Source organism: Gossypium raimondii, chromosome 9 (genome assembly GCF_025698545.1).
Source record: "Gossypium raimondii isolate GPD5lz chromosome 9, ASM2569854v1, whole genome shotgun sequence".
NCBI classification, from domain to species: domain Eukaryota; kingdom Viridiplantae; phylum Streptophyta; class Magnoliopsida; order Malvales; family Malvaceae; genus Gossypium; species Gossypium raimondii.
In genome coordinates, this window is record NC_068573.1 from 33,117,390 (window position 1) to 33,128,982 (window position 11,593).

The window sequence follows — 11,593 nt, forward strand, 5'->3', positions numbered from 1 at the left end:
GCAGAGGCAATGGCGATGGTGCAATGGAGATAATAAGAAGAGGTAATTTTCACGAGCTGGAAATCAAAACCATGACAATTGCGTAAAAAGTGTCCCATAAAAGTCAATTAATAGAATGAGACTCATAAGGGACAAGGGAAAATAGTGTAAATTCTAAAGGGATAAGATTGTATAGAGTTTAAATTCTTTAGTACTCTTAATTGTAGATAGGTTCTGATCGTCGATAAAAACTCAATCTAGACCGTTGGTTCCAGGAGAGCTCAACTATAAATAGAGGTCTCCCCCATCATTTGTAATCACTTCATTCTTTTTAAGCTGCAAAATATATTAGGAGCATTTACTCAAACCTCTCTTGTGTGCATCACTTTCCCTTGGCTTTTCTGTTCTTTGTTGCTCTTTCGTTTGAGTTTGCTTCTGTTATACTTTGGTGTCTTAGAGAATTTCTATAAGAATTCTCACTTTGCAAAAGTTAGGCTGGCTTAGGTGCATTTGAAGCGAAGAAATTGTTTAGAGCCACACGGATTACAAGACAAAAATGTATAGCTCCATGATAACTGGTATTGGAGCTAAGGTTCGAAGGCGCCGTTAAGATGGTGAAAGGAGGAGACGAGCAGAATGTCTCGATGGAGATCCGTCGAAGGTCCAGAAAAAATAGTAGATCAAGAGATATGCTGTCGGCTTTAGAAAGTCGTGTGGTCCATCTCGAGGAATCCATAGGTGAAGTGAAGGAAACATTCGAAGTAGTGGAGACACATACTAATGAGTTAAATTCGATGAAAGAGCAGTTCAAGGAATATGTGACAGAGGCCCTTAGTTCCAATATGGACGCAATGGAAGCTTTCCTCAATACTGTTGTGGGTAAGCTGAAAGAAAAAAAATGATGCTCTTAAAGCTGGGATGATAGCTATGAAGGAAGAAAATGAAGCCAGAGTGATGGCTTTGAACGCAAAAATCATGGAGCTCGAGGGAGAGCTTGCTATGTGCAGAGTTACTGTGGGTAAAGGGGTGTTGAGCGCAATACTAAAATAAGAGATTGATGTCCCCAAATCGAAAAAGCTCAAGGGGGAAGCATACAATTTCTTGTGGGAGATGGAGAAAAAAGAAAAATTACAAATTAGTCCCTGACACCTTGTTTGCTTGCTGTTTTTCCACGTAAATTCATATAGAAATTACTATATTATATTATTTTATGTTTGAATTGTGTGATTATACTATTTAGTTTATATATGTACATGTGTAATTTCGGTGATTTTGGCATCTAAAGGACTGCATAAAGTATGAATTAAATGACAACTATGAATTGGTATGAGGTATAAAAGGGTAAAGAAATGTTTGTATGGATTAGACAATATGTATAAACTGTTATAAAGAGATTTGAATTGATATGGAAATGGTATTAAGGCCCTTGTGAACTTAGTAAACGATAGGGATACGAATAGGATGCCATTAGGGTTTCAAAAAGAAAAATAGGTGTCATGATCAGTGATTAATTCGATGGCTTAAGGTTCAACATATGTTGCGGATTCTCTCAAGCTAGTGTTAGCAGTATCGAACCAAGCTAGTGTTAGCAACCCTGATTCGAAGCTAATGTTAGCAGCCCAATAATGTCAGCATATGTAATCAAACTAGTCCTGAGTATCCAAATTCAATTTACTTTAGTTCTCCAAGCAAAAGACGGAAATGGAAACGGTACCATATGAAAATGAAATGGTTGGAATAAAAATATATATATATGAATGAAATTTTATGCATATGTTATAAGTTGAAAATGAACTAGTTGGTATATGCCATATGATGGAATATTAAATGTTTATATGATTGTATTATGAGTTCATGACTTGTAATCAAACTAACCCATTTGATATATTTATTGAAATGCTTATGAAAGTGTAAGGTTGCTAAAGATGCCATGTTAGATATCAATCTATTACAATTGTATAAATTTTTAAAATGTTAAGGTAAGTTAAGTAAATTTCGTATGGATTTACTAAGCATTCAAAATGCTTACTAGTTGTCTACCTTTCTTTGTAGATCTTCGGTTTTGTGGAATGCGTCAGTTGGATCACCACAAAACTCACACTATCCCATTATTGATTCGATAGTCTTTTGCTTGTTTTAATAAGGTATGCAGTTTATTTATTTAGATAGAACATGAAAATGTTGTAGGTTCATGGATGTAAGAAAGCATAACAGCCATACATCATTTTCCAATGTTCACATTGTATTTACATTCGAAATCAACAGTAAGAAAGCCAATCCAACAATCCATTATTCTATATTTGCACACGCACATATAGTCATATATGCACAAACATCCGACTAAACTATGTTTTTGCCAATGTTTATGTTTAAACTTGTGCACCCTATACTACGTCGAGCTAAGATGTGTTCAGTTCACGTCAAAACGGAATATCTTTGATTCAACTAACCTTTTGATCATTCTACATTGATTGCGTTGGTTAAATTGAGTTAATAAAATTTTGCTGGTCTAGATTTAAATTTTATTATGTGCAAATATCATGAGTAGATTCTCTTTCAAATGATTTTGAATTTAAGTCGTATTATATGTGAGATTTATCCAAATTTATTATGATCTAGGTTTGGATATATTTTGATTTTTAATATGGTATGCTTTGTATTGAGCTTGTTCTAATTCTAGTTGATCATACATGTATAATTTGTGATTTATATTGTATTTGTACTTGTAATTTTTTTAAAATTACTTAAATTTTAGTATAGTTGACAAAGACGAAAGCTTTAGTTCATAAGAATCCAAGTCCAAGATTTATGATGCTCAATTTTATATGCAAGTCTTGAATTTCACACTTTGTTGTTACTTTATTTTTTTTAATATAAAAACTTAAAATCTCTTGCTGCGCTCAATTTAATAATTTATTTTACAAGAAAAGAGAGCGGCAGGGCAGTAATCTTCTTTGCATTCGAAATTTAACAAAACTGAATATAGAATTATTGGTATCATAAGAGTAAATTTTTCACATAAATGGAAGCACATAAGCATACGAATTTTGCTACAATTCGTTGCAAATGACTCAATTACCTGAATGAAATAAGATAAATTTTGGATACACATCATTACAAAGATTGACAAAGAATCAAATGTTCCATGCTGTTACACTGAATCTGCTCCAAGTTTATTCTAAATAAGAAGAACAAAAGGCATGCAATTCATCAAGCCCCTTTGCCATTGAAGTATATGAAGGCGGTGAGAAGGAGTAAGAAGAGTATAAACACGGCAAAGACGACGCATTTAAGCTCCAAGGGGAAGGGGATTGCTATGGTGTGACAAAATGCAGCAGCAGCTACAAGGACCCCAACTTTTTCTAATGTTTCTGAAGTTTGGGTAGAAATTGGTTTGATAAACAAAGCCAGTAAGAAAAGATTGAAAGTAAGTAGGACGAGAAAGGAAAGCACAATCAAAGAAACATTGGATTGATTTTGATCGGTTTGGGCGTACTGGAATTGGAGCACGGTAATGGGATACGAAAAACAAAATGACAGGACTGCGTTTATCCATTGCAGATGCTGCTGAGCTGCTGCGAGTTTCCGATGGGAGGGAATTGGTGGCAGCGATTGTTGTTGGGGAAGCGGCGGTGTATGTGGTGGTGGCGATTGAAATTCGGAGTGGTTGAGGGTATTAAATGGTGAGTCTGGTTGCAAGGTTTCATTTGCAGAAGGTGGTGGTTGTTGCTGGTGCAATTCAAGGTCGACCATTGGGAGAGCTGTTGATGGTGGTGGTGGTGGTGGCGGCGGCTGTGACGAGTGTGGTATTAATAATATAGGAGACATTGAAACAAAAATGCCTTCAATTTGTTTAGCAAGTCCATGTTTAGAGTGTTGGTGAAGTTGAACCTGAGGATAGGCAGAGCAGAGCTATTTATAAGTATGGGATTGGCTAAAAGACAAAAAAGTTGATGTCAAAAAAAGAAAAGAAAAATTCAGAAATAAAAAAAATGGCAGTGTAATGGCACTCTAATGTAAGCAAGCCAAGCGGATATCCAACTTGAAATTATAATTAGAGAGGATTTGGCCTTGGCCTTGATGTAGAAGAAATGAATAAAAAATAAATAAAGGAAAATAGAATGGTCAAGAGGGTGGGGACAACATTGGTTACAAGTAGTGGAGCTTATGTTCATATAGGAGAACAGAAATGGAACATTATAGGCATTGGGTTCAACTTAGTTGACTTTATCTCACACTGAAACACATTATTTCATAAACCTTAACTCTAAAATCTTCATCATTCTAAGTTAATGTTTTTCTTTATTATTTAATTTTTCTTTTTTTTTCAAACACTGTTTTTCTATTTTACAGTGAGTTGAATGCTTAAAAGATGTATGTATTTTGACTCATTAAAAATGCTATTTCAAATTATGATTACCTTTCTATTGAAGCTAATTAAGAAAGCACTTCGTAGTAAGTTCATAAAAAGCAACCATAACAACTCCATCTTTTAATCGGACCATGGGAAAGTCTAAAACTAAGTTGTCCCCACTATTTTCTACTGACAAAAAGGGGAAGGATATCTAAACACATACAAAGGGTTTGGATGAGTAAATGTATCATCAAAGTTTTTGTATCAAGAATTAAATTATATTTCGTATTTTTATTTTAAAATTAGATAAATTACTCTATATGCATTAGATCAAAGAGCAAAGTGGTCCTATTATTATTATTTTTTTATCTATTTCAAATCTTAAAAACCAGTCCATCTACATTAGCATGAGGTACATATGACACACCACATGTCATTGTATGGTTATTCCGTTAGCTATCCCAGTTTTTAACCGTATAATTGGATGAAAATTTTAACAAATTGGACCAATTAGCTCTTTTGTCTAATGTAAAGAGATTAAGTTACCCATTTTTTTAGTAGAGAAGGCAAAATGTAATCTAACTATTAATACAAAGACCTTCATGATACTTTTACCAGTTTGTATGAAATATTTTTCAACTTTTTTTGTAAGTTAGTAATACTACTAAGTTTTCCTCATCATTTTCACATATAATTTTTTTGGATAAATCTCAAAATTATAGATGAACTTTGGTTTAATGTGTAAATTTATACATGAATTTTGATTTTGTGCAATTTTATACATGAAATCTTGATTTGATGCAATTCTCACAAACTATTAACACAATTATTGATATAGCATCATTTTATATTTATATATTGCATACACAAATAATTATATTTATCTAATAGAAAATTAAATCGATGTACGTATTTCTTTAAACATGTATGATTGAATCAAAATTAAAATATTTGTATATATTTAAATGATAGTTATAATATTAAAACACCTCAACTGTTATTTACTTATTATCCTATAAATTCTAATATTTATTAATTTATTATATAATATAAGTATTTATTCAGCCTAATCTGGAGATAAAATTGCTTGGGCTTTTCAACTTTAAACATTAAAATGGAAAAGAAACGTTGAAAAAAATAAAAAGTGTCATGGGTAAATTAAAAAAAAAAAAGTTGAGTGCACTAAAGCAAAAATCACCGGTAGGTAATTGGAGGTGTAACACAGTGATAATCATTGAGATTAGACTCAAAAAATGGTTGAAATACACTAAAATGGAGCTAACTAGCCATCAAACGAGGCCTTAAAAGGATAAATATCATATATATATATATATATATATATATATATATATATATATATATATAAACCTTAATACAATGTGGAATTTGATACATAGATTTTGATTTTAATTCAATTGTACATATTTAAATAAATGAATATATACATTTGTTTCGATATTGGATTAATATAATTGTTTATGTATGCAATATATCAACGTAAAAATAGTGCTAACTCGATAACGTTGTCAAGATTTGTGAAAATTGAATCAAATCAAATTTCATGTATAAAATTGTAAAAATCAAGTCTATGTACAACATTTCACATTGAATTAATGTCATGCATAGTTTGATATTTATCCCTATTTATAATGAGTTTTATTCTTCGAGGACATTTTAGTCTTTTCAAAATACAAAATGTTCTTTCATATTTAAAATAAGTCATATTATTTTAGGGTATTATAGTCTTTTCTATTTTTAAAAGACCAATAAATAATTTGTATACAATGAGATTTAAACCCATGATATTTGGGTTGATTAAACTTTAATTTTACCACTCAACCAATGTTTTATCATAAATTATTTTATACATTTTATTTTTATTATGCATAATTTATTACCTCCATCAATCATACTATTATTTAAACTCCTAATTGAGTTGGTGTTACGGGTCAATCGGACACTAACTCGCTTAAGAAAATTATGAAAATATCCTTCCGTATTTAAAATAAATTATATTATTTTAAGATATGTTAGTTTTATTTTTTTAAAACCAATAAATAATTTGCAAATAATTTGAACTCATGACATTTGGGTTAATAAAACTATATCATTCAACCGATGCTTTTTCCTATACAATGATGATTCGAATCCAGACTATTCTTGGAAAAGATGAATACTTGACAAATAGACCGTAACTTGGTGTTCCAATTAACCAATGCTTTGTCATGTAATGTTTTGAACATTTTAATTTTAATTAAGCCCCTAATTGAGCTAACATCATGAATTAACCGAGTACCAACACAATTGGGTATTATTTGAGGGTACTTTAATCTTTTACTTTATAAAAACCAATAAAAATTATATATAGTAAAATTTGAACATATGTCATCATTTATATCAATAAATCCTCAACTTTTCCACTAAGCCAAAACTTTATTTTAATTTTATATTTACATTTTAATTATATTATGACACTTTATCACATCCATCATTGTGTATGTATATATATTGATAATGTTATTGATTAAATTAGTGTAAAAATTAACTCGATATCAACTCAAAATTGATGACAACATCATTATAAGCAATTGTAGTACATTTAATAATATTATTAATATATATTTTACGTGTTTAAATTTTATTTTACTCATAATTTAATCTATTTTTTTTATTTTAATGCTATTATCAATTAGTTTCAAACATATGTTTCATTATTTATTTATGTTACTTTTAGAAACATTCTCGTATTTTAAATACTAAGTAGAATTTATAGTATATATTACTTGTTAATTTTTTTAATTTTCAATTAAAATATCAAAATCCTAAATTAATTAGGATTATTATTTATTTTATAATAAAAATATTATGTATTTAAGCACAATAAAACTCATATCTTGCAAATTATTGCAATAAAATACTAAACTCAAATGTATTATTTATTTAAATTCCCAAAGCAAGCATTGGAAATTTTAAAACCTCATCAAACGACTTATAAAAGGAAATTGTTTAATTGATGGTATAAATTTTAAATTATTTTTCTAATTTTAAAATCTTCTAATTGAATTCTTAAATTTTCAATATTATATGAATTAAAATTTGTTTACTATGTTAGGTATTAGATTCTAGTTTAGATTTAGGGGAGATGGCAGAAAATTTTTTTAGGGGGCCGAAATTAAATTGTAATTTTTACAATAGTAAAAATGTAATTTTACCATTTTAACAGCCTCTATCTTTATCATCTTTAAAGGTGTAACACCCCTTACCCGAGACCGTTTCCGGAGTCGAGTACGAGGCATTACTTAGCTTATCTTACTAATTCGAAGCATAAAAACTTGTTTTGAAAATTAATTTCACTATTTACAGCAATCTGTCTAATCGCGCAGCAGTTACTAAATTAATTATAAATCGAGTTACGGGACTCGAAATTTAATTCCGAAAATTTTCCCTGAAACTAGACTCATATATCTTCCTATTATAAAATTTTCAGAATTTTTGGTTCAGCCAATTAGTACAGTTTATTAGTTAAAGTCTCCCCTATTTTACCACTTGACTGTCCTGACCTCTTGCCACTAAAAATAAATTTTCTCACTATAGGATTTTCATATGAAGTTATTACTCGTTTCTACAGAAAATATACTCAATAAGGAATCTATAGATATAAACTACAACTCATAACCATTTTTGTGCAATTTATAATGATTTTCTAAACTTAGAACAGAGGACTCCAAAAACAGTTCTGACCCTGTCTCACTAAAGTTCTCATATCTCAAAATATAAAATTTCTTTTGTTAAACCGTTATTTTTCCATGAAAATAGACTCAACAAGCTTTAATTCCATATATCATTCACCCTCTAATTAATTTTATACTATCCTAGGTGATTTTTCAAAGTCACATCACTGTAACTGCTTGAAATCTGTTTCTTTACAAATTTTTACTCTTTCATGATTTCCATGCATGATTTATCATCTAAACATACATATTACCAAACATATTCATACTTAACCATTTTAAAAGCCAAACATTATCACATACTCACACATCTTCCTTTAGCAATATCATAGATACAAACATTCAAATTGACTAATCCCTATACATCACTTAGGTATAAACATTACTTAGGTACATGCCACGTTATCAAAAGAAAAATACATCGCTAAATTACTCTGAGGTCGGGATTACTCTGGATGCTGGACCGAACACTGGTTTTCTACTAACCTGCGCACGGAAACAACCGTACGCTGAGTATGGGAATACTCAGTGGTATTACCATAATTCAAATTAATAACTTTAATTGATAATTTATATACATTTAATTTATGTCTACAATTATTCGTTAATTGCCTCATACTTTAAATCAACTTGATCATTAATAACAATAAGCAATATTTCAATCTTATATTTAATTGTATTCATACCTTGTTTCACTATCTAAATTTTATTGGATTTTTCAACATCTCATTCTAATAACTCATTCCAATCCATACAAACTCAATCATTTCATCAACTCATTCATTATCATTTCTATTTATATTCAATTTTACACTTATAATCTTTTAACACTCAATTTACACATTAAATCCATAAATAAAATTCAATAACTTGTATTCAATTAAATTCACATATTATTTCACTATTTCAAATCATTTTATTTTCACTTGTCATTTTACATCATTTCATATTACCAAAACTATTTCATAAAATTTATCATTATTTGTTTCTTGAACCATAATTCTCACATTCCATTTTCACATCTCAATTCAATGTCTTATTTCAAATCAATTTACTTCAATTCAAATTGCTTTTAATTTCCAATCCATATACCTTCAAATATTCACATAATTCATAATTCAATATCATTTCTTACTTCAATTCTTTTATTTTCCCCCTATTAACATGACTCGGACTTTGGCGGATACACGGATCCAACCAAACACACCAATACGGCACCCAGTGCCTCATCGGATAGTTCGAAGCAATAGTTGACACCCAGTGTCTCATCGGCAAAGCCGAAGTAAGTTGGTACCCAGTACCTCATCGGTTCTATCCGAAGTAACAGTATGACACCCAGTGTCTCATCGACTCAAGGTCGAAGTATCCCTGAACACTTCCAATCCTATGGCATGCCAACTATATCCGACTCAGCCCGACTAGTTAATAGGGTTTCCGAATCACATTTCAATTCAATCACTTTCTCATACTTTCAATTCAAATCATTATACAATTTAATCACCATTTGATTCAATATATTTTTCTATTTCAAATTCACTTCCCACTTTCAAATCAATATACAATTCAGCACCAATACATATTTCACAAATCATACCTCGATTCGAATCAAACCACTTTTCAGTCAATACTCAATTCACGTATTCACACTTATTCATAATTTAATTCACTTTTATTCAATTCATATTTTTAATTCATTCAATTAAATATCGATATTCTCCTTATTTTTATTTACTAAACATATTATTCAAAATTTAACAATTACTATCAATAAATTCAATATCAATATGTATATATATATATATATATATATATATATATTTCATTCAATTCAATCATGATACTCACCTCAATTTTCTTATCATGTATATTAATTTAAATTTTAACAATTAATAATTAAATTCGAATTATGGTAATACTAACCGTAAATTTTCTCGAGTCACTCCTTGATCACCTTCCCCTTTCCTTTCTCGGCAATGACTCTTGCACGACATTAGCTACGTAATTAAACAATTAAAAATTATTAAAACACAATTTCATCAAAACATTTCCATTTATACCTAAGCTTTACCTAAATTCTAATTTAATCCCTTATCAATACTAATTTTATTTTCCCAATCTAACTCCATATTCTCTCTTAATTCTTACTAAAAACTCATTTTAACTCTTCATTTTCACCATAAATCCCTAATTTCGGGATTCTTTCAATTTAGTCCCTACTATTCAAAACTTACACTTTATTTTACAATTAAATCATTTACTAACTTCTAACTTGAAATTCAATCAATTTAACCCCTAATTCTTTCATTTATTCAACATAATCAATGTCTAGAAATATAACATCTTCCCAAATTTCAACATAAACCATGAAATATTTTGTTCTAGAACTCCAAAAACTCAAAAATTATAAGAAAATAACTTAATTTGACTTACCAATTGAGCTTGAAACCTTGAAACCCCAAATTTTCTTTCTTTCCTTCCCTTTTTCTTTTTCTTTCCTTTCTCCCCTGTTTTCGTTTGCCTGTTCTGTTTCCATTTCTCTTTTTCTATCTTTTATTTCTTTTATTAAATTAGTTTAATATAATAACAATAAAATAATAATATAATATTTCTTACTTAAATAATAAGTAAATATGTAATCATTACTAATATGTATGTATTTCATTCATTTCACATGTCATCATATACACCATGCATTTGTCAACAATTTTATTTATTTGAAATATAATAATATAATATAATTAATATAATTTACAATATAATAAATAATAATATACTTCAAAAAATCTCAGATTTTATCATGCATATGCCGCCTCATTTATGGGACTTGGCATATTTACCTATTTAGTCCTTTTAACTTTTCTTTAATCTATAATTAAACTTTTACCCTTGTTGCAATTTAGTCCTTTTTAATCAATTAACCATCGGAACATTAAAATACTTAACTAAACTTTAATACTACCCTAATGACACTCCGTAAATATTTATAAAAATATTTACAACTCAGTTTATAGTATCGAGGTCTCGATACCTCGTTTTTGACCCAATTTGCCTAATAATTTCTTTTAAATCACAAAATTCACTAATTTAAAAATATTTCTAAAATCACACTGAACTTATAATTATTAATTAATAAATTTTTCTAACGTTTTCATCAGATTTAGTGATCTCAAATCACTATTCTGACACTACTGAAAATTGGGCTGTTACAAAAGGATTAAATCAAAAGTTTATCATTTTAGGGGGCAAAGTGCAATTTTACCTTTATTAATTTAAAATTTTAAAAATTTCAAATGACTTAAATGGAAAATTTTTAATTTTAGAGGTACCAGCCCCCTGGTTTCGTCCCTGTTTAGATTTGACGTGGAACATATTTAAAATAAGTTGAACAAATTTTAAACACGTATATACAACTTGACAAACATCTTAGATTTAGTTCATGTACTTAAAATGGTCTGCATTTTTTTATTTAAAAAATTTAGTCCAATCATTAAAATCGTAAGTATTTTCTATCAAAAAATTTCAATTTAAA

At 29.1% G+C, this 11,593-nt stretch overlaps 1 long non-coding RNA gene across 1 annotated transcript; it reads right to left on the reverse strand.

Annotated features, from left to right (window-relative positions):
- Positions 1–8,314: 8,314 nt before the first annotated feature.
- LOC105771126 (uncharacterized) lies at positions 8,315–10,659 on the reverse strand. Its single transcript, XR_008188673.1, has 3 exons — positions 10,495–10,659; positions 9,985–10,058; positions 8,315–8,550 (listed from the first exon to the last, which is right to left on the reverse strand). It is a non-coding gene; the product is annotated as an uncharacterized LOC105771126 (long non-coding RNA).
- Positions 10,660–11,593: the final 934 nt, after the last annotated feature.